At 42.7% G+C, this 21656-nt stretch overlaps 1 pseudogene; it reads right to left on the reverse strand.

The window, feature by feature from the left end:
• Nucleotides 1-1859: 1859 nt before the first annotated feature.
• On the reverse strand, nucleotides 1860-20430 carry LOC122129300 (annotated as a pseudogene).
• Nucleotides 20431-21656: the final 1226 nt, after the last annotated feature.

Genomic DNA, 21656 nt, shown 5'->3' on the forward strand with positions numbered 1-21656 from the left:
AAACATGCATAAATAACTGATTTATTACTTATTTGGTAAGCATTTCTAGGCAAAATAACCGTTTTGAAAATCGGACCACAGGTAACGCATATCTTGATTTAGGTCAAAACTTAATATCTCATTAAAACGAAAAAATTAGCAGTTTCACTTGGGCACCCCTTCTAATATGTTTTAGTAGGATATAAGCTAATTGTGTGCCAAATTTCATGCTTTTATCACTCTTGTCACGATCGCGTTGTTAAGCCACCTGACTAAAGGGGGAGAGCATGGTTTCACATGAGGGTTCGTTGCCCAAAGTAAAACCACCATTTTTAGGCAATTTAGTGGAAACCAATGGGAGGTTTGGGACCAAAGTCCTTTCCAGCATCATTCCAAAATGACCCCCCTGTCTTCAGCTGTGAGTGGACCCAGGTATAGGCAGACACTAAACAAATTAAACATATGATAACACTTGGGGGAAATGAACTCAAGAAGAGTAATAATGAGTAAGGAGTGGAATCATAGACACAGGATAAATGAGAAACTGTTGTAGTCGAAACTAATCTCTTTAAATCTTAAAGTTGCTACTTCAATGAAAGGCAGGCAACTGAATGTGATGAACTGAAGTTTATTCAATCTTGCAGACTTCCATCCAATTTGATTTGGTCTAAGGAGCATCTCTGTCAAAAATCAGTGCACTTACTTTTTATACCACATCTTCCATCACTATGCTTTTTGAAAAAAAAAATTGAGCCATTCAGAATATTCTGCTCACTAATTGCCGAAAAAACATTTCAGACAATGGTGACCCTGTTTAGGACTGTTTTGGGAAGTTTCACCTGTCCTTGACTAATCTGCATCCCCTATGCAGAGACCCTTTAATTAATACTGGCCTGTCCTTGACTAATCTGCATCCCCTATGCAGAGACCCTTTAATTAATACTTGTCTCTCCCTGACAGCCTGCACCTGTAGAAACTGCACTGTCATGATTTTAGAAAACAGGCCTCTCTGCTTGACCTTACATGACCCTCATCTCTAAAAACAGGCCTCTCTGCTTGACCTTACATGACCCTCATCTCTAAAAACAGGCCTCTCTGCTTGACCTTACATGACCCTCATCTCTAAAAACAGGCCTCTCTGCTTGACCTTACATGACACTCATTTCTAAAAACAGGCCTCTCTGCTTGACCTTACATGACCCTCATTTCTAAAAACAGGCCTCTCTGCTTGACCTTACATGACCCTCGCCTCTGCACACAGGCCTCTCTGCTTGACCTTACATGACACTTGTTTTTGCAAAACTGTTCCATGTTCATCACACCACTGTATTTCGAGAAGGTCCTCCATGACTTTTCATTTTGCCCCGATAAAGGAATTTCAAGACATTTAACTAAAATACTTCTGAAATAAATCACACACACACACACACACCAAGAAAAACAGTACAGTAGGGACATTTAATGCTAGTCTATCTTTATTCATCATTTTGCACCAGAAACATTTGAAAACAAACTGGTCTCATTACAATGGTATTAATAAAGAAACAGAGGAACACATTTTAAACATACTGGTCTCATTATACCGGTATTAATAAAGAAACAGAGGAGCACATTTTTAAATATTCTGGTCTCATTGTAACAGTATTAATAAAGAAAAAGAGGAACACATTTCATTGGGGGTCAATTGTTGGATGAATACAGTCTTATTCAGATTTACTGTCATGGTACATAATATTGTGGTTGTCATATAAAACCAGGTATCAGAACATGTATGCAATAACAGAGGGACTAAACACTTGCGAGAGTGAGGTTATGCAACACAGAGCTCATCAAAACCTTTCACTAACAATGTCTTATGTCTGCTGTGGTGATACTGCATGTGTTACAGCAGAGGTCTAGAGGTCGAGATATTGTAATAGCTGGGGTCCAGAGATGGGGGAATGGCTTCAGTCGGTTGTTGTCCCCAAGATCAAAGATTCTCAGGCCCAGCTGCTAGATCCTTACGTGTGAGTGATGTGTTAAATGAAGTATTGTGTGAGATATATGTGCTAACAGCATCTAGACATGCCAGTCACAGCAGCTTCACCGATGATCTTAAACCTAGATAAAACCCAGGGTAGAGTGTGTGAGTGAATGTGGTCTGGACTCTGTGCAGGAGGGTCATTGTGTCAGAGATGCTGTAGAAGGCCAGAGTTCCTGCCCTGTGATCCACATACACTCCTATTCTGGAGCTGGCCACTAGAGGGAGTTCAGTCCGTTTATTATTGTGTCTGAAATAGGAGCAGCTGCTGCGGAGGATCAGACTCCAGGACTGATCATTCCATCCAAACACACACTCAAGACCCCCTCCTCTCCTGCTGATGCTTTTATATGAGACTGATATATCAACCCCCCCACTACTCTCAACCTCCCAGTAGCAGCGTCCAGACACACCCTCTCTACACAGCACCTGATAATACACATGAAATCTCTCTGGATGATCAGGAGGATATGACTGGACCTCATCTCTCCTCTCCACCCTCCTGTTCCCCTCAGACAGATGGAGGTATCTGTTTGCTGTGTTTGGATCCAGTGTAAAGTGACAGGAGTCTGATGGAGGAGAAGACAGGACAAACTTAGGTATTTATATATTTTAGGTGTGTGTGTGTGTGTGTGTGTGTGTGTGTGTGTGTGTGTGGTTGTTTTATATGATTTCGTGCATGTGGGGGAAGAGATTTATTTCTGTGATTTCCTCTGTGAGGGAATGTTAAACATATAAGTGAGATTTGTTTTTGTGTGATTCTGTACATGTTTATCATTAGTTGTTTACCTAAACTTATCTCTCTATCTGTGTATCAAAATTACCAAACCAAATTCTCTCTCTTATAGCGTGACCTTTGCTCTCAAATACTGATGGCTGTGGAAACATTGTTCCTCATCACCATATCCATTAAGTACATACACGCATATTAGCAGCCGAACTCTATGAATTAGACTATCTTCACTGTGGGATGCTGCTGTAGTCTCTCCACCTGATCTACACACACACACACACACACACACACACACACACACACACACACACACACACACACACAAACCCTCCTAGTCTAGACTATCTTCACTGTGGGATGCTGCTGTAGTCTCTCCACCTGATCTACACACACACACACACACACACACACACACACACACACACACATACACACACACCCTCCTAGTCTAGACTATCTTCACTGTGGGATGCTGCTGTAGTCTCTCCACCTGATCTACACACACACACACACACACACACACACACACACACACACACACACATACACACACACCCTCCTAGTCTAGACTATCTTCACTGTGGGATTCTGCTGTAATCTCTCCACCTGATCCACCTCCACACACACACACACACACACACACACACACACACACACACACACACCCTCCTAGTCTAGACTATCTTCACTGTGGGATGCTGCTGTAGTCTCTCCACCTGATCTACACACACACACACACACACACACACAAACACACACACACACACACACACACTCCTAGTCTAGACTATCTTCGCTGTGGGATGCTGCTGTAGTCTCTCCACCTGATCTACACACACACACACACACACACACACACACACACACACACACACACACACACACACACACACACACACACTCCTAGTCTAGACTATCTTCACTGTGGGATGCTGCTGTAGTCTCTCCACCTGATCTACACACACACACACACACACACACACACTCCTAGTCTAGACTATCTTCACTGTGGGATGCTGCTGTAGTCTCTCCACCTGATCTACACACACACACACACACACACACACACACACACACACTCCTAGTCTAGACTATCTTCACTGTGGGATGCTGCTGTAGTCTCTCCACCTGATCTACACACACACACACACACACACACACACACACACACACACACACACTCCTAGTCTAGACTATCTTCACTGTGGGATGCTGCTGTAGTCTCTCCACCTGATCTACTTGTAGAAACCCTCGGCCTACGTCTACTCACCCCCACCACACAGTCATGCACTTATTCTACCCCATACTCTGTGCTAGCCTTTGACCACACACACACACACACACACACACACACACACACACACACACACACACACACACACACACACACACACACACACACACACTGTATACCCACTAAGCTGTTCTACACACACACACACACACACACACACACACACACACACACACTGTATACCCACTAAGCTGTTCTACAATACTTGAATGCTCACTCCTCACCTTATCCACTATCAATTTTGTATGTATAATGTATATACCATGTTATGTTTGTATGTATTGTTTACATTTACCACATGTATGCTAGCATGCTCATCTTGATACGTGTATGATTTCATCTGCCATGATTCTGATTGTCCCCCCTCCCCTTCTGCCACAGGCCAATCCCATTCTCCTCCCCTTCTGAAACACGCCCCTCCCCCTCCCCTCCCCTTTTGCCACAAGCCTCCCCCCCTCTCCTCCCCCTGCCAGTCCTCCTCACCCAGAAGCTGCTTAAGGTTCCTTCCTGACTGACAGGGAGTTTTGATCCTGATACGTGTATGATTTCATCTGCCATGATTCTGATTGCCCCCCCCCCCCCCCCCCTTCTGCAACAAGCCCCTCCCCTTCTGACACAGGTTCCTCCCCTTTCCCTCAAGCCCCTCCCCTTCTATCTCCACCCGGCCGGCTCCAAGCAGATGGGCCCCCCCTTATGTGTTCTGGTTCTGCTTAAGGTTCCTTCCTGATTAACAGGGAGTTTTCTCCTTGCCCCTTTGGCCATTGTGCTTTCACTAAGGGGGTTCAGGACCTGGACTCTGTAAAGCGCCTTGAGACAATTATATCGTTTTGGCACCATATAAATAAATTGAATTTAATTTTGAGTCTGGTGTCTGTCTGTGTGTTTGTGTTTGATTTTGTATCTGTTTGATGTTTGCATGCAGTGTGTGTGTGTGTGTGTGTGTGTGTGTACGCATGCGTGTAAATGGAAATCTTTTTATATGAGTGACATTGAGTGTGTAAATGTCCCAGTGGCTGTATATTCAAAAGCATGAATGTGTGTGTGTGTGTGTGTGGTTGTGGGTCACTGTGTGTGATGTTATACATGTTTACATGTTTACATGTTTACATGAAGGTAAGTTTGAATTTGTATGTGGGTTTGCTAATTGATCATGATTCTATGCACGTGAGTGTATCCCAGTGTGTGTGCACGTTGTGTGTGTGTGTGTGATAGCTTTCATGTCTTTATGTCCAACTTACACTGTGAGAACTCCTCTCTGGTCACTGGTTCAGGAAAAACAGCCTGGACTTCAGACACTGAGACAGAAAACATCACATTACAGCCCATTAAACTGAGAGAGAAGGGCATTCATAAATAGATTCATACATTCATAAATTCATTATCTCAATTAGACCAAGATTTCTACAATCATTTTCACACTTGTGTCAATACCATGTACACGTTTCAAAACATTAAACACATTCACAAGTGAGCTAAACTTGTGATACTTTTTCATTGCTTTGATACAAAATGTATTCAATGACCACTTCTTCTGATATTCATGGATACCTGTCTCAGTCAATGTTCACCACCAATAACACTCTGTGTAACTACAGCAATTCTGCAGACATTTAGATACTCTGTTCAGAACAGTTCACTTCAAAACTGGACAACATTTAGTTGATGGAAAGATGCAGTATTCGACAGACAAATGAATACACTTGAAATAAGACAGATTATTCTCATTGTTTGCAGAAATTGTGTTCAGTTTTGTGCTTTGTTTTGTTTGTTTGCAGCCTTGTTACCAACTATACAAAAGTGGTACAGAACAGCATTTGCATTGAAATGTGCATGTGTGATGTAGTTGTTGCTGAAGACATTTTCCCATCACAGTTTTTTACAATCACAAACAATTTGAAGCATTGCAAAATGCATATGTTATGTGTCGCTGTATCCTCCATTTTTACATAGTTTAGTGTTGCATTGCTTAGTACATATTGTCATACCAAACAAATACAGTCAAATATGAAATTCAAGACAAATGTTCTGTGGTAAACAGAACCAAGAACAGTGTGCAGACATGTTTCATTCCCAGTACAGTAAGTGAATCAACAGCACATGAGTCTGCTACTAGAAGTGTCCTGCAGCCTTAATGCTGATCCGTGGTGTCCTCTGAATGTAGTGTGAAATCTTTATGAACTTCACATTTACAGTACCGCAACCTTCACCCTGGCCTTGAATCTTTAGCACATCTTATCCAACCCTGAAATCCCCATATTCCACAAATATTTATAAGGCAAGTGTGATTTCTGGGTCACATTCTCTCAATGAGGGCCCATGACTTACATATAAAACAGTAATAGTCTCATTGAGAGCCCATGACTTACATATACAACAGTAATAGTCTCAATGAGAGCCCATGACTTACATATACAACAGTAATATTCTCATTGAGCGCCCATGACTTACATATTCAACAGTAATAGTCTCAATGAGGGCCCTTGACTTACATATGCAACAGTAATAGTCTCATTGAGAGCCAATGACTTACATATGCAACAGCAATAGTAGGAAAATGTCTAAAGCAACAACTACAACTACTACAGTTGGTAACAAGGCTGCAAACAATCACAACAAAGCAGAAAACGGACTTCATTGAAATGAGACTATAAAGATTTTTCTAAAGATTCAAGGCAAGGGAGAATGTTCATAAAAAAAATCACCATAGATCAGCATTAGGGCTGCAGGACACTTCCAGTGGTAGTCTCATGTGTTGTAGTTTCACTTACTGTATTGGGAATGAAAAGTGTCTGCATGCTTTTTTTGTACTATAGTATACCATCTGAGATTTAGCATAGAGCTGTCTTGAGGCATTTAGCTGAATTTCATATTTACTGTATTTGTTTTGTATTACAATATGTACTTTAAGAGATGTCATCCATTTTTCTTTTCTTTTGCAATACAACACTAAACTGTGCAAAATTAGGATACAGCAACACATCATATATGCATTTTGTAATGCTTCAAGTTGTTGTGTCTTTTAGTTCACTGTACATTGAGTGATGAGGTAGTTTAATGGGAGAGAGCTTATGCTATAGTTATGGCAGCGTGAGTCACTTTTGGGTAAGGTATGAAGTGTTTGGTGGTTGTAGTGGGTGTGTGTGTCTGTAGAACACACTGGTTGAACACTTTTGATGTGTTTTTAGTGATGGGGGGTATACAGTATGAACTCAATCAGAAGTAGTTTAACATGTTCTTTTTAAAACAAATGATCCAAAGCCATTGAGTTTCAGCTTTGTAGTTTGTTTCTGAACCTGAAATTTAACTCTATCTCTGACCTCCATTGGCTTCTGTTTTTGTCTGTGTTTTCTCTGTACATTTTAAGATCTAGTAATTGTGCTTCAATCTCTCCTAAACCCTGGATAAATAAGGCTTAGGGCATTTTTAGACATGATTAATATCAAGGCCTTTATTTCAAACTCAGCCCAACCACACCTCCATGCCTCCTACGTCTCACAGCTGAAAGAGGGTTTTATTGAGATCAGATTATATCAGTGATAAGATACAGTGAAACTATCATTTCTGTGCTAGACCCCTGATGTAAAGGCTTAGAGGCTGTTAGAATCAGTCAGTAATGACTTACTTGATGGTGGCAGCTTCTCCTTACTGCTTGTTCTTCTGACTGGGAGCTCAGGATCAGCTGTGAAAGCAAATGTTATTTCTTAGGCAACTGCCCAATTCCTTTACCAAGGGTTATTCAGCTTTATAGTGCTTAGATATAACATAAAACCATCACGCGTGTCCAGGAATGTAACCTAAACTCTGTTCACAACATGTTTACTGATGTGTCTAATGCCTCAACCCAAACTGAGATCAAATGTCAAATGCAGTTTAAACTCATAGTGTAAATGCTAATACAGACACATGAAATTAAAAGAACATATTTCATCAGATGGCTTCAGCAAACTAGAACTCAGAGAGCTACAAACCTGATCAGTGTAATAACTATTGATACTGTGTGTGTGTGTGTGTGTTGTTGTGTGTGGGTGTGGGTGTGGGCGTGGGTGTGTGTTTGTGTGTGTTTGTGTGTGTGTGTGTGTGTGTGTGTGTGTGTGTGTGTGTGTGTTGGTGTGGGTGTGGGTGTGTGTTTGTGTTTGTGTGTGTGTGTGTGTGTGTGTGTGTGTGTGACAGAGAGAGAAAGAGAGAGAGAGCGAGAGAGAGAGAGAGAGAGAGAGAGACTCACATTCTAAAGACTGGATAATCTGGATATTCTTTACTGTTGAGAGACACAGAAAAATAAGTGGGATCCTTGTTTTCTCAAACTGTGAAATAAAGAATTCATCATTGAGTCAGTTCTACATGTTTATCCACCTGCTGCAGATATCCTGACTACTTCCTGCCTGAAGATGTCATCCAGTTTCTTCTCCAGCTGCACCTTCACTCCAGAGACAGATTCCTTCACAGCCTCAAAAGAGAAGCTTTGGTTGAAGGTCATGCTGGGTAAGTCTTTAGAGCGAGGATAGTCTCTGATTGACAGGACATTCTACAGAGAGAAATACATAAAAGGTGAGGCAGACCACCTGAATATTCAGCCAGGTCTGTGTTTCCCCAAAGGCTGCAGACATGATGGGTGAATTCAGTTGGTTTAGTGTATATGCACTCATGTGTTTAGGTATGTGAATATGTTAGACACATTAAGACATTACATTAAAAGATCTAGAAATTATGCATTTTTCCTCTTAAACCCACATGGATGCTTTATTTCAAATTATGTTACCTTGAGGAAATGGATGTGATCCTCTGTGTGTGAAAGCTGCTCCAGCTCAGCATCTCTCCTCTTCAGCTCAGCAATCCTCCTGCTCCAGTCGCTTCAGGAGTCTTCAGCCCGACTCACCTCAGCCTTCTCCTGATCTCTGATCAGCTCTTTCACCTCAGAGCACCTTCTCTCAATGGAGCGGATCATCTGAGTGAAGATCCTCTCACTGTCCTCCACTGCTGTCTGTGCAGAGCTCTGTTAGGAGACACACAAAGAGGAGGGGGACAGGAGACACACAGAGGTAAGTGAAGGAGTAAACTCACTCTGGTGTGACTGGCTCTTCTTGATCAAATGACCAAGGGTAAATCCTGCCAAACCATGTATTTCTGTGATGGTCTGTATCATGTAGAGATGGCAGCATAACGGTTATAACACAATAACAAGCGATTGCTGAGCCAGCTGTTGGCTTATGTGGTCAGTTCTCACCTTGAGAGTCTCCACAGCCTTCCTCAGCTCCTGCAGCTCCTTCTCTCTCTCCTGGATTCTCTGCTGGAATCTCCTCTGGGTCTGCCCCAACTGCCTCTGTTTTAAAAAAACTGCTTCTTTTCGTCGGTGGATTGTTTACAACAATGATGATCAAACATCACACATGACAACCGAACATTTATAAGCTAAAACCCCTTAAGTACATTTGAGTCTTTTTAAGCGATTTAATGACACATTGAAGCGGTCGCTATCATCTTCAAGTGAAAATCAGGATAAAGCCATGAGCTAAGTTCAAGAGATGTCATAATGGGAGGTTGGATAACGGTGTGTGGTCCATATCATGCGCCATGTTGTGTTTTATTTTGATTGCATGTTTGGGTTGCCGTATCTTTAATTAGGACCACTCATTATTGGAACTGTCTACCGGGCACCGCCCCCTTGACTGCACCTAACCAGCGGCTGACTGCGCGGTAACAGGTGCTCGTAATTACCGCTATGATTGGCACCTTTTTTTTTTTACTATTTTCTTTTTATTCAACAATAAGTACACCAATACAACAAGTCATCAACAACATTGACAACCAGAATTAAAAATTAAAATAAAAAAAATAAAAACAAAAGGGGGAAAAGAAAAGAAAAACCTGCTGTCATGTCAATTCTGTGTCAACTGCCATAGAGTCCACTTCCTCCATTCACTGTCCATCTGTGATCCTGTCAGCCGTAGCCTGTGTGTCAGTCTTTCCATCATATGTATTTCCCCCACTGTGTCCACCCAATGAGTCTGAGTGGGTAGATCCTCAGTCCCCCATTTCCTTGTAATTACCTTTTTCCCTGCAACCATGAGTATCTTGAATAGATACGAGTCCCCATCATGCACAATATTCTCTGAGTACATATACAGATACATCAGCTCATGTTTCATAGGAAATTCGTATCCCAGAATCTCTTGTGTTATCCTATGGACCATTCCCCAAAACTCTGTTATTTTGTGACAATTCCAGAATATATGTGCATGGTTAGCATCAAATGACCCACAATTCCTCCAACATGACTTTCTTGTTTCAGAATAGTTATTTGATATTTTGGGTGTGATAAAGAACCGTATCAGATTTTTCCAGGAAAACTCTCTCCAGGCTCGTGAACAGGTTGTTGTCTTATGTTTTTCCCACATCTTATCCCATTCATCTTCAGGTATTTCCATGCCAAATTCTCTTTCCCATTTTTCTTTTATATACCCTGTTGTGCTTTTGTCATCCATCAATGCCTTATATAATGTAGTTATAGTCCTGACCCGGTTCCCTTTATATGTATCGATCATCACTTGTACTACCTTGTTCATTTCTAGAGAGAGCTCCTGTCCAATCCGTTTCCCATAATAATCCCGTATCTGTAGATATTTGTATAATTCCCGCCAATCCAGGCCATATGCCGTTATCAGGTCTTGAAAGCTCATTATCTTCCCCTTATTCACCAGCGTGCACCATGCCGTAATGCCCTTATCTGCCCACTGTCCGAGTCCCCCACGGTGCCCAGCTGATTTAAAACTGCTATCAAAAGCCACCCATTTTAATACATTTGCGTCCTTGTCCGCCTTATTGTGTCTAAGTAATTTGAACCATAACTCCAAGGTAAATTTTGTGATCGAATCCATTTGATTTCTAACCTTCTTAAATGTTTCCCTATCTCCTAAAATACTCTGTATCGGACACATTCCAAATGACTTTTCCATTTTGCTTCGTAATCCAGTTTACACCAACAATGTACATATCTCAGCTGGGCCGCGTGGAAGTACTCTTTCAGGTTCGGCAGACTCAGGCCCCCCTTCTCCCTCTTTAGCTGGAGAGTTCTGAATCTCACTCTTGGCCTCTTCCCCCCCCATATAAATCTGGATATCATCCTGTCCCATGTTACGAATTGTGTTTGAGGTATCTCTATTGGTAATGCTTGGAACAAATATAAAAGTCTGGGTAATACATTCATTCTTATTAATTCTATCCTTGAGCTAAAATCCAATGTTAGGGTGGTCCATCTATGTATATCTTTTAATAATTCTTGGTTAATTTTATCATAATTTGCCCTATATAGTCATGATATGTTTCTAGTCACTTCTACCCCTAAATAGTTAATTTTCTTTAGATTCCAATTTAAATTGATTTTTTCTCTGATCTCCTTGGTTGGTGTATAATTGATAGTGAGTACTTGGGTTTTGGTGATATTTTTTTGTATCCTGATAGTTGTCCATATGTGTTCAAGAGATCTAGCAATTCTGGCAACGACTCACCAGGCCGTTCAAGGAATGCAATGACGTCATCTGCAAAGAGGTCGACTTTATGTTCTACCCCGCACACTGTCACTCCTTGGATTCGTCTATTTTCGCGTATGGCTTGGGCCAATGGTTCAATAAAGTATGCGAACAGGGTTGGTGACAAACAGCATCCCTGTCTGGTTGATCTCTGTAGATCGAACTTGTTAGATAGGCTTCCGTTTATTTTGATTCTAGCTGTAGGTCGTTGATATAGGGTCCGAATAATCTGTATTGATTTATCATTGAATCCGAATTTCTCTAGCACTGTGAAAAGGAAAGTCCAATTTACCCTGTCAAACGCCTTTTCGGCATCTACGCTAACCAGTATCGTGTCTCTTTTTTGTTTGTTTGCCTGATCTATAATGTGCAGTGTCCTCCTAATGTTATCGTGCGTCTGTCGCCCGTTCACAAATCCTGTTTGATCCTCGTCGATCAAATCCCGTGTAAAGGCATGCATTCGTCTAGCAATAATAGATGTATATAATTGTAATCCAAATTTAGTAGCGATATTGGTCGATTATTTCCGCATATTTCCCTATCTTTCCCCGGTTTAGGTATGACCGTTATTATTGCTTCTGTCCATGTTGGTGGTAATTTGCCTTTTTGTAATGTCCAATTGAAAGATTTAACTAACAGCGGAGACAGTTCGTCTTTGAATGTCTTATACCATTCCCCCGGGTAGCCGTCACTTCCGGCCGCTTTCGCATTTTTTAATCTGTTTATTGCCTCCACCACCTCCTCTATAGAAATATCCCTCGTTAGGGTATCGTTCTGTGTCTGTCCTATCTTTGGTAGGTCTAGTGTGTTTAAAACAGACTTAATCTCCTCTCTTTGTGCAGACTCTGGCTGTGTATATAATTCCTCATAATATCTCTGGAATGTTCTTTCTATCTCCTCTGGCTCTGTTATCAATTGGTTCGAAAGGGGGTCCCTAATTTTATGTATTTGACTAGTTGCGAGTTGCTTACGGGTCCGTCTCGCCAGTAATTTAGTGGCTCTCGGGCCTATCTCATAATAACTTTGCTTATAGAAGAGAAGCTTCCGTTCTATCTCCTCTGTTAGGTGTTTATCTATCTCTAATTTTACGAGCTTAATTTTCTTTTGTGTGTCCAAGTCAGCTGAATTTTGGTAATCTCTTTCCAATGCTCTCAGTTTTTCTATATTTTCCGAATACGTTTTTAATTTCATTTTTTTGGCGTAGGTCGCTTCCGAAATTAATCTGCCTCTCATAACTGCCTTCAAGGCGTCCCAAACCATCGTTGGCTCCACCATCTCATTGTCATTTTCCGTAACATATTTTTGTATTTCCAATTTGATTTTGTCCTTCCTTTGTTCATTATTCAGTAGACCCACATTCAATCTCCAATTGGTTATTCGTTTACGGTTACTAATGCCTATGTCAAGGTACAACGAGTTATGATCGGACACATCTGCCCCTCCTATATGACATTCATTAACCCTGTGGACATTTCCTGAATCCACAAACAAATAATCTATTCTAGAGTGTACTTTATGCACCGCCGAATAATGTGTGAAGTCCTTTTTCTAATGGGTTTAGATTCCTCCATATATCGACCAATCCCATCTCCTCCAATAATGTATTTACGTATCTTGACATTTGTATTTTCAATTTTTTAAGGCTCGTTGTGTCCATGTTATAATTTAAAACTACATTCATATCCCCCCCACAAATTAAAATACCCTCTGTTTCCGCTGCGATAACATCAAACAACAGTCTAAAAAAGTGTTTGTCACAGTCTGGGGGCGCATACGCATTCACCAGAGTAACCTTCACATTGTCGAGCTTCCCTTTCACAATAATATATCTTCCCTCCCCATCTCTTATCTCTTTTTCGTATTCGAATTGTACCTGATTTGATATCATAATCGTCACACCTCTTCTGGGACCTCCCTTAAACGAACTACTGTACACATTTCTATAACCGTATCTCTTTAGCTTGTCATGTTCTACTTTGTTAAGGTGAGTCTCCTGCAGATATATAAATTTGGGCTCCATCCTTCTTTACTTTAGTCATAACCCTGTCCCTTTTCTTGGGGGTATTCAATCCATTAACAATAAGTGACACCAGTCTAACAGTCGTACCCATCTAATCCTAGATCAATAACCCTATTAAGCGACCTGAACAGCAGTAGGTTGAGTGCAATGTGCAATAAAACATAACATGAAATTATAAAATGCAATAAAACAAAAAACAAACTTCTTCCAAAGAAGAGGATGTCGTCTCCTCCAAGTCCCATTGGTAGGTTGAGGGGGTATCCTCCCTCTCAGAAAGGGCCCCTCCCTAGAACCGAAATCAAACCCATTCCGTAGGGTTCCCCTCCGTCTAGTTATGTCCAACTCTCTCATTTTAGTCTCTCTCAATCGGCGTCAGTTACGTTGGATTTGGTAGAGGTCCTACGTTGTAGGCCGTCAAACTGGGTTCCATTGACCATTAACACATCCATTCAGGTCAGCGAGGCAGACTCATTTCCCCCTTTGAAACCCCCTCAGCTTCTCCTTGGCAGCAGCCGCTGCCATCCTCCCCGTCTTGCTTCGGGTGGTCTGTTGCCATTCTGCCCGGTCTCGTGTCTTCTCCCTCCCTGCGGTCGCAGTGCCTTCTCCCGGGAGATCCACCTCGTAACCTCTCTCCTCCATGTCTCTCGCCACGTCCTCTGCACTGTCATAGGTCTTGAGTCCGCTTGCCCAGTGTATGCGCATCCTCGCTGGCGGGGTCTGGAAGTGGATCTGTTCTTCCTTTAGTATTTTCTTAATGGGTCCGTATGCTTTTCTTTTCTGGACCACTGGAAAAAAATCCTCTTCCCTCCCATGTGGATTTTCCTCTTCCATGCATGACTGAGCACAATTTCCTTGGCCTCGAATTGTAAAAAGTTAACTACCATTGATCTGGGGGGTGCGTTCGGAGGTGGTTTCTGTGCCAGGGCCCTGTGTGTTCTCTGTATCTGGAGTGGGGTGTCTTTAGGCAATTCGAGTTCGGTGGTTAGGAAGCGCTCCAGATACTTGCTTGTCGAATTCTCCTCCGTGCCCTCAGGTATGCCAAAAATGCGAATGTTATTCCTCCTCGACCTCCCCTCGAGGTCCGTCATTTTCTCCTGCATCCTTAGGGTCCGGGCCGTAATAGTTAGCATCTCACTCTTAGCTTCTAACTGCCATTCCTCCAGTTCAGCTATGCGTGTTTGGGCTTCCTCCATGTGGTCATGCTGCATTTTCATGTTGGCATTAATCCCTTCGAATTTGCTTTCAGTTTCTTTCCGGAATCTGTCGAATTCTTCCTTTACCTCTCTCCTCACATCGATTATCCCTTGTTTGACTTCTTTAACCTCCTTTTTCACCTCATCCAGTTGTTTGCCTATGGGTGCTAGCAAGTCAATCAGTTGGTTTAGGCTAGCTGGTTCTGCACCTGCCCCGTTCTTCTCACCCCGCTTTCCATTGTCAGAATTTGAATCCATTTTCTTCCTTTTTTATCTTCACTGACTTGATTTCCTTTGTATATTCTGCCTCTTTATTAGTTCCCTCCTATATTATATTGAATTTATTTGTTTAAATTATGATTTTTGAGGGATTATCGTCGCCGAGTTGAGAGAGCTCAAAATTACGTGACTGTTCACTCCAACATCTTACCGGAACCCGATTGGCACCTTTTTAAATGAACAGCGAACAGTCTGTGAGGTGCTGGACATCCCTCAGGATTGGTTAGAGTGCCACATTGAAGGCCCAGTCTGCTGCACGAGGTCACGGTTCTAAGTTTGCCTTCACTGCCCCTGCTTCTGTGTCCGTGGGCTGCCAGTGAAAGTGCATTTGCTACTTATGGAGGTACTGGCGTTTCTCTCTCTCTCTCTCTCTCTCTGTTCACGCATGCGCGTTTGCGTGCTTGGATAAGCCAGCGTAGAGCGGCTCTGATGTGGTGTAGCAGACGCTGGCGGACTGAAGGAGAATTCTACTGTGGAAGGTGATTGGGTTGGGTCACGGACTTTTGTAGACACTTTGGATAGATCTGTGTTACGGTGTACCTTTTGTTTTAGAAAGCAAAGTTTGTAATAAATATTATATTTTTTTTATCGCAACTCTCAGGATGATTCTGTTGTGTTACTCCCACCAAACCAAGAACCTGTACATAGAGTCCCATCTCTTTAAACTGGGTGGTGTAGTCGGATCTACACTGCCGCTCCCCATTACAGGAGCACTTTGTTAAACAGCAAAAACTTGTCAAGCTGGCTCAGAACCTGTAGAACCTGTTTTTTACTCAAGACTAGATCTTGCACCTGATAATCATTTCCCGATTCTTCCTTTTTCTAATGTGCAAAGTCATTGCGGAAACGCCCAGACTTAAAGAGTGGTGAGATAGTATTCTTGTAGTTATAGTATTACATTCACAGTTAGTATGTATAAGAGCCCTCATAGAAATGTTCGACACACATGTAGCTCCAGTACTGACCTGTTTGTCTGTCCGTTCTGCTGCAGCTGAAACTGTGTCATGGCCTTTATGTTCGTCCATCATGCACAGAAAGCAGATACAACTCTGATCCGTTCGACAAAATATTTCAAAAACCTTCTTATGATGAGAGCAGATCCTCTCCTGTAGCTTGCCTGTGGCATCAATCACTGAGTGTTTTCTTCCAGGGTTCAGGTCATTGTGAGCTTTGAAGTGAGTTTCACAGTAAGACAACAGACAATCCAGACAGGACTTCACAGCTTTGAGTTTTCTCCCAGTGCAGACGTCACACTCCACATCTCCAGGTCCAGCATAACAGTGAGCAGGATCATCAGTTGTGATTCTGGTCTTCCTAAATTCCTCCACCATTTCAGCAATCAGAATGTTTCTACTGAGAACAGGTCTTGGCCTAAATGTCTGTCTGCACTGGGGGCAGCTGTAGATGCCTTTACCATCTTCCTGATCCCAGCAACCTTTAATACAGCCCAGACAATAAGTGTGTCCACATGGAACAGTAACTGGATCCTTCATTAGATCCAGACAAACTGAACAAGTGAAAGAATCCTCTCTTTGGGTCGAAGATTCCGCCATTTCTCACAGCCACGATCACACACAGGGTGATAACAGTGTGTGAGTTCAGTTTCTGTGTCATGTGTTTTATTCTAAAGAGGAGTGGCAGAGATGTTGTCGACACACTATTGAGGAGGAGTCAGTCAGATTATTTGAGAATGTGCGTCTGTGTGTGTGTGTGTGTGTGTGTGAGTGTGTGTGTGTGAGAGAGAGAGAGAGGGAGAGAGAGAAGAGGGAGGGAGAGAGAGAGAGAGAGAGAGAGAGAGAGAGGAAGAGGGAGGGAGAGAGAGAGAGGGCGGGAGAGAGAGAGAGAGGGCGGGAGAGAGAGAGAGAGAGAGAGGAAGAGACAGTGAGAGAGAGAGTAAGAGGGAGGGAGAGAGAGAGAGAGAGAGGGAGTGAGAGAGAGAGGGAGTGTATAGCTGGTATACCTGAGGAATCAACACAGTGCTTGGTGTGACATGGTGTTCATGAGAGAACTTCATCTGCAGTGGGCCTGAGAACTGGCTGTTTGGATGTGCAGTTGTGTCTTTAAATCATATAGCAGCTTTAATTTGAAATAGTGAGGCATTTACACCAACAAAAAGTAAAAACAGCATCATTCCCCGTCTCTATAGTGCTTCAACAGGAAGGTAGAGAGGAGGAGGAGGAGGAGGAGGAAGGGGAGTGACTACATTAGTATGACACACCTGGCAAGCCTATTGGCTGCTCAATCATATACATCAGGCCTAAAACCAGGAACTCAAGAATAAAATATACATTATACATACAAGTATTTTAAAGAATGAGTTTTTATTTCAAGACCAACAAATGAAGACGATGGCTGTTTACCCCCCCCCCCCCACAAAAACTGTGTGAAATATTCTCTCATCTGCCACTAAAGAAGGAGAGATGAGGTCAATCTTTCACCAACTGGACCCAATGCAGGGGCAGTAATGTATCCTGAAAGTGTCCATGAAGTATTGGGCTTTCCCATCAGGTGTTAACCTATTGATGTAGAATGTTCTTTGTGGAAGACAATTCCCATTAAACTGCATGTGTCATGGAATGTCGGACGACACAGGGAATGCTGGGAGATGGAGTTTATTATTCCCATTAAACTGAATGGCTTTCTTAGGACTGTGTTCTCCCGTGTTAAGCCACGCCCCGGTTCTATGATGCATTGTTGACTATATTTATGGAAGCATGCACCTCTTGCCCCTCCCCTCAAACCCCTCCCATTCTTGTCTTGCCCCTCCGCTCAAACCCCTCCCCTTCTTATATTGCCCCTCCCCTTCTTCTTCAGTCAAGATGGAGAATTCCAGAACTTCAGAAACGCTTGCACAAAAACCTCTGAAAATACTTAAAGGTCATTTGTAAAATACTTGTAACTTGAAACTGTTATTCAACTATGCTATATCAAAAAAACATCGCAAGGCCTGGGGTTTTTGTTGACATCAGTTTACATGCTAGCAAGATTTGATCTGTGCTTTAGTTGTTTGTGTAGTATTACGTTACCTAGTTAGTTAGTTAGCTTGCTAGTTTTAGACAAACTATGAGATAGGTTAATCAGGAATAAAGCAAATGTGCTCTTCATTAAATAAAGTCCACTGAAGTATCTGTTGTTTGCCATTAATGTGTGGTGAACATCACTCTGCCCAGGCTTGTTTGCTTTGTCTTCACCTCAACGGCAAATCTGACCGATTTTTAAATGGAGGAAGGTGAGGAGGAGGAGGAAGAGGAGGAGGAGGAAAGGGGGGGTAGTGTTCCTCTGTGGGTGGTGTTGTGTGTCAGAGAGACGCAGAGAGAGTCAAGGTAATGTTGAACCAATGGGGAGGGAGGTGAGGTAATGTTGAACCAATGGGGTGGGAGGTGAGGTAATGTTGAACCAATGGGGTGGGAGGTGAGGTAATGTTGAACCAATGGGGTGGGAGGTGAGGTAATGTTGAACCAATGGGGTGGGAGGTGAGGTAATGTGGAACCACACACACACACACACACACACACACACACACACACACACACACACACACACACACACACTCAGGCTCTTCATGTACAAACCTACACTCATCACAGAGTCACAGGTTTACACAGCAGTGGAATGATAGCTGTGTCTGACTAAGACTCTTCACTCATCACAGAGTCACAGGTTTACACAGCAGTGGAATGATAGCTGTGTCTGACTAAGACTCTTCACTCATCACAGAGTCACAGGTTTACACAGCAGTGGAATGATATCTGTGTCTGACTAAGACTCTTCACTCATCATAGAGTCACAGGTTTACACAGCAGTGGAATGATAGCTGGGTCTGACTAAGACTCCATCTCCTTCTCTCTCCTGGATTCTCTGCTGGATTTATGGAACTCCCTCTGTGTGTAAAGACACAGTTCCACTTAACTAAACTGTCAGGAGTGGACTACCTCTACTTAATGCTCCTGCATTTCAACAGGCAGCACATCTCTCTTTCTCTTTCCAGATTTAACAACCAACACCCCTGATCTAATGAAAGCATATGTCTGGCTATAGTACTCTAGAAGTAGTGGGAAACGGTACCCTATAGAAGAGGTGTGACACCATCTATTTGACCACGTCTGTTTACTTGAGGGTTTGGTTGGGGTCTGGTTGGGGTCTCTTATTAATCCCAATATCTTATCACTAGAACTGGTATAATGACACAATCAATAGCTTATCACTATAACTGGTATAATAACACAATCAATATCGTATCACTAGAACTGGTATAATAACACAATCAAGCATGATTTATGTATAATCAGCGGTACTCATCTCAGCTGTTTGAGGAGGGTGTTTTCCAGAGGCATTTTTCCCTGCTCCAGCTTTACCCACGAGCACAATTCACCATTTTTCCCCTTCAAGACCAAAACACACATGGAAATACACAAAATTATACAAAACACTTTTAACTGAACTGTCCATGCTCCACAGATCTGATTAACAAAATAAAACATCAAGAAAGGTGCAAACCAGGGTCACACGAGTACAATGTAACTATATGAAATCAACAACAACAACCGAAACTGCAACTGCACTGATCTATGTGAAATCCACAGTATGGTTCTATTGTAGAGCCTCTGCAGCATACTGCTGTAAATCACAACCTCATTTGGGTCAATCAGAGTGAATTAGAGCATCTTACTATAGATCTGTAGACCTCATGCTTATTACTATTCATCACAATTACATAATGAGAAATGCAGCCTGCTCAGTTCAACATCAGTCCATGTCTGATAAACAGGTCAGAGAGATTAGAGACATCAGTCCATGTCTGATAAACAGGTCAGAGAGGTTAGAGACTTTTTCAAAATCGGCTAACAGAGCTAGCACTGACCAGTGAGCTAGCGCTGACCAGTGACCAGTGAGCTTCACCTCCTTGTTCCTCTTTGCTTCCACATGAGGTAAGAATGAGGAATGTCCAGGTGGGCTGCCACATTAACCTCAAAGACAAATAAAACCCCATCATTAGCATATTTACAATTATCTAATAATTAAAAACGGTGAACTTCCCTAAATGGCTTCATCCAATATTGACTCATCCTACAATCCAGGCTCATCACTACTGATACATTGTTCAAATGTCCAAATTCAAATATAGTTGATCCTACCAGGGCAATACCAGTAGACAGCAATGTAATGTAAATAACACAGGAAATATGATCAATATGATGTTCTTCTCAAAACAAAGCACACACTTTAGGACACTAAATGAGAGGTTATGTCAAAAGCAATTATATTCAAATAATTTGTTTACATACAGCTGCATTCGTGAACCCTGTCAATACCCGAGCTGCACACTGTTGAATTAAATGTACAGGAAAGGAAATATATAAACTTCATTTAGTCACTGACTGGAGCAGATATGCACACACGCCACAGCAGCTGGTGGCGGGACGTGTCACGCAGTGCGAGAGCTTCCTGGTGTGCCTGGCTTTGGACCCTGCGTCCCTCTGGTACAAGTCTGTCTTCATGATCTGGCTTTGGACCCTGTGTCCCTCTGGTATAAGTCTGTCTTCATGATCTGGCTTTGGACCCTGCGTCCCTCTGGTACAAGTCTGTCTTCATGATCTGGCTTTGGACCCTGTGTTCCTCTGGTACAAGTCTGTCTTCATGATCTGGCTTTGGACCCTGTGTCCCCCTGGTACAAGTCTGTCTTCATGATCTGGCTCTGGACCCTGTGTCCCCCTGGTACAAGTCTGTCTTCATGATCTGGCTTTGGACCCTGTGTCCCTCTGTTACAAGTCTGTCTTCATGATCTCCTTCTTCGTCCCCCTGACTCTGATCCTTGTCTGCTCGCTCCGCATCGTCTCTGAGCTGAGGCGCAGGCATCTGGATCGCCATGACAACATCAAGAGGTGGTGGTGGTGTTTGTTGTCTGCTATCTGCCTAGCAATGTGGCCCACGTGCTGATTTGGGTGAGGATTGGGTCCCAGAGGACGTGTGAATCCGTGGAGGTAATAAACATGGTCTTCATGGGACTAAAGACAGCAGCTCCCAGGCTGTCAGACAGGAGTGAGGGGTCTGAGCACAGAGGGGACGGTGGACACAGGGGAGGACGAGACTAAAGACAGCAGCTCCCAGGCTGACAGACAGGAGTGAGGGGTCTGAGCACAGAGGGGACGGTGGACACAGGGGAGGACGGTGGACACAGGGGAGGACGAGACTAAAGACAGCAGCTCCCAGGCTGACAGACAGGAGTGAGGGGTCTGAACACAGAGGGGACGGGGGACACAGGGGAGGACGAGACTAAAGACAGCAGCTCCCAGGCTGACAGACAGGAGTGAGGGGTCTGAGGCTCCTGCTGCTCCAGGTGGAGACAGACACATTTTACTCATGCTGTCATGTAGTGCTTAATGTTTTAAAGCTCCTTTAACAGGAATATACAGCATCTATGAGTATGGGATTTACACAATGTACATTTGAATTTAGAAATACTGTATTTTTCTCATTTCTATTTATATAATATATATATTATTATTGAAAGAACACATTTAAAACACATTAGGCCTACGTTGCATACACAAAACATGTGTTCACGTATTATTGTATATACATTTAAATGTAATAAATAGATGTAGACATTTTGAA

This window comes from Clupea harengus, unplaced genomic scaffold, assembly GCF_900700415.2.
Source record: "Clupea harengus unplaced genomic scaffold, Ch_v2.0.2, whole genome shotgun sequence".
NCBI classification, from domain to species: domain Eukaryota; kingdom Metazoa; phylum Chordata; class Actinopteri; order Clupeiformes; family Clupeidae; genus Clupea; species Clupea harengus.